This window comes from Cynara cardunculus, assembly GCF_001531365.2.
Source record: "Cynara cardunculus var. scolymus isolate 2C chromosome LG 4, CcrdV1, whole genome shotgun sequence".
In the NCBI taxonomy this organism is placed as follows: Eukaryota; Viridiplantae; Streptophyta; class Magnoliopsida; order Asterales; family Asteraceae; genus Cynara; species Cynara cardunculus.
In genome coordinates this window covers 15,759,791-15,763,644 of record NC_037531.1, presented here as the reverse complement: position 1 = coordinate 15,763,644, position 3,854 = coordinate 15,759,791, and positions in this window count along the sequence as shown.

Here is a 3,854-nt window from a genome sequence, read left to right as displayed (position 1 = left end):
TTAAGATTAATAATGTTTTAATTTTATTAATATGTATTTATAATTAATAGTAATAAATAATAATTAATACTAATGAAAGTTTTAATTAGAAAAAAATGACAATAAACTACCAAATATTAATTCAAATAGTGTTTCAATAAATTAGCTTATGTACATCCAAACATATACGCAAAAAATTAGCTAACTTATTTTTTTTTTAAATGTCTTCATGTATATTAAAAGGAAATTTTTCATTTTGCAAAAAAAGGACGTATAAATTATTTTTTGTATAAAACAAAGGTACTTATTAAACAATGGTATTATAAATTCCACTTAAAAAACGAAGACATTTACAAATACTAGAAATATATCTGTATAATGTAGCATGGTTTTGAAATCTAAAAGTTATATCCTCAATCAAGATCTACATTTTGTTCTGTTATTTGTGTTTCTCGATTTTATTTTATAATTTTGAAAACTCTAGAAATCGATCGGTTAGTTATTGTTTTATCTTAATATGGATTTTATATACAAAATTCTAATTTTAGGGTTTAGTTTATTTAATTTAAGTTTTTTATAATTTAGACGTAAATTCTAATGTATAATATGTTTTAATAGAAAATTGAGATAAGTGTTTATCTCGTAACTTTTATTTTGTATTTATTATATTTACCTATAGTTAGTTATACGAATTTAACCATGAAACTTTAATAAGTTGTATTTTATACGTAATCACTTTGTAATCTTGAATTTTAAGTAAATTTATTAATATAGTATAGATATATAAGTTTAAAATTATACAATATTTTGAAATGTAAAATAAATAATTATATACATTTAAGTGTTTATTAATTTCACAAAAAATAAATATTCTTATTGATTCTGTTTTCATACTTCGGTACCACATTTTATCAATCAAAAGTGAAATAAGATTTCATACTTCAGACTCTTTAAGGAAAAAACATCACCTTACAACATCTCATAACTTTACTTCTATGACATCGTTTAGCTCAAATAAAATATAGTTTTGATAATAGTTTGTTTTGATTAGCTGAAAATTTAAAAATAAAAACTTTAAAACTAAATATCCGATAATATAATAGATGATAAGATGAAAAGTATGAGTTTAGCTACTTTATATAAATTTATCAATATACAAAAAATTATTATAGGTAAATAAGATATATAAATACAAATTAAACTAGTTTAATTAATTTACACTAAAAATTACTATAGTTAAATGATTTTAATAAATATATGTAAAAATGTTATTATTTATCACTAACCAGTTGAAGACTATTAATGTTATTATGATGAACAGTGAAAATTAAACGATGGTGTTATCTTTAATTATTTTGTGCATTATCTTCGGAAGATATATATGATCGTCTCATCAAGTTTTTATTAATTGTAGGGAGAAATCATATTCGTCATAAAAAAATGAAAGTAAAGCTATAAAGGGAGAAACTAAATCTGGTATAAAAATGAAAGTTTATGTAGGGAATGAATTTGTTATGAAATTGAAAATAGAGGGAGTCAGAGAGGGGAAGGGTTAACAGACAAAATTAACTCTCACTGACGGCACTTTAATCGTTATTAGGAATGACCATATACTTATAGGGAATAATTATATCTGTTATAAAAATGAAACCATAGGTACATCTCTTGTTAAAGAAACTTTAGAAACCACAATGAACGAATTTGCATTTAACTCACTCTCATTTATAGTTTAATAATTTATGTCTTGTGTCAATATTTAATAATGTTTATGGTTACTATTTTTGACTTAGATGAATGCTAGAATCATTTTTTTTACTTCTCTACTTCTCAACTACTTACCACTTTTCAAATGAACTTATGACTATATATATAGGACCAAGATCAAATGCTAACCATCATTTTTCTGTTAACCTTATTAACTGATCTTGACCATCTAAATCTATAATCAACGGTTAAGATTAATCAATAAAAAAATTAAATTTTAAAGTTTGAATTTTAATGAGGCTTAGTGAACAATGATGAAAGGGGCATTTTGGGAAAAAAATACACTTATCAAGGGTATTCTAGTAAATTGAATTCATTTGTAACCCCCACACAATTAATGGGGAGTTACAAACAATCAAATCCCAAAAAATATGCATTCATATTATTATTATTTTTTTTACTATTGATCTTCCATGTTCATTCTTGTATGAATTCATAAATCGCATAAGAAACACCGTAGTAACAATTTTCGGTATTGATCAAATTGAACACAAATGAACTGTGAACACAATTTGAACAAAAATGAACAACCGTGAACACAATTTGAACACAAATGAACCGTGAACACAATTTGAACACAAATGAACCGTGAACACGATATGAACACAAATGAACACGATATGTGCAATTTTTGGCCCATATATTTACATACATAGACGTCCCACAAAATTAAGGTARCATTTGTTAATTTGTGTTCATCTGTTAATTTGTTCAAATTGTGTTCACGGTTCATTTGTGTTCAAATTGTGTTCACGGTTGTTCATTTGTGTTCAAATTGTGTTCACGGTTCATTTGTGTTCAAATTGTGTTCACGGTTGTTCATTTATGTTCAAATTGTGTTCACGGTTCATTTGTGTTCAAATTGATCAATACTGAAAATCGTTACTACCGTATTTCTTATGTGATTTAAGAATTCATACAAAAATGAACATGGAAGATCAATAGTAAAAAAAATAATAATAATATGAATGCATATTTTTTGGGATTTGATTGTTTATAACTCCTCATTAATTGTTTGGGGTTTACAAATGAATCAATTTACTAAAATACCCTTGTAAGGGTAAAATGAACAAAACATAAACCTATAAGAATAATGAAATTTGATTGGTTGAGAGGGTTTTCAAAGTTAACACAAAAATGATGGTTAACATTTGATCTTCCCTCCCTCTCTCCCTCTCTCTATATATATATACATACAGAGAGAGAGAGAGAAAGAGAGATGAACGATCAAATACAAACCACTCATATTTGTACAAACCGTGCAAACAACCCTCATTCATCGATTTCATTGTTTAATCTTATGAAAATTTTTCATTAAATTGTTTAATCTTGTGAAAATTTTTCATTAAATTGTTTAATCTTATGAAATTATTTCATATAATACTTTTTTTTGATGAAATTGTTTTATATATGGTTATGAAATTGTTTTATATAATGCTTATAAAATTTTAATGAAACTATTTCATTTATTTCTCTAAAATTCATATAATGAAGATGATAATAACAATGATTAACACCCTCCACAATAAAAATGATTAATCAACCTCTCATAATTACAAAAAAATGAACAAAATGAAAAATTATGATTGGTTAAATGAGGTTTGTACGGTTTGTACAAATAATGTAGTTTGCAAAGTAAACCTCCTCTCTCTCTCTCTCTCTCTATATATATATATATATAGAGAGAGAGAGAGAGAGAGAGAGAATTGGGTTCCAGTGAGAAGAAAAGTTATGATGAAAAGTGTAAGAAGAGATCTCTACCATTTGATCAATCTTAATTGAATGTTAACACTATGAGGTGCACCGGGATGCACCGGATCAATCCCCTTCTAAACCGCAATTCATGGGTTGACATGAGATTAAAAGTAATCAAGGATTCAGATCTCTTCTTACGTTTCTCCCATAACTTCCCTTCTCACACGATCTTTCATTTGAGAAGTGATAAGTATTTGAAAAGTAAAAAGGTGATCTTAGACCTTCATACGATCAAGAGTTGCGACTTTGACTGGTAAGATTTACGAATTTAACCAAAGGGCCTTTGGCCTAGCGGTATCGTAGCCCTTGGCCTTCTAAGAGGTCAAGAGTTCAAACATCACCATAGGTGAGGAGGG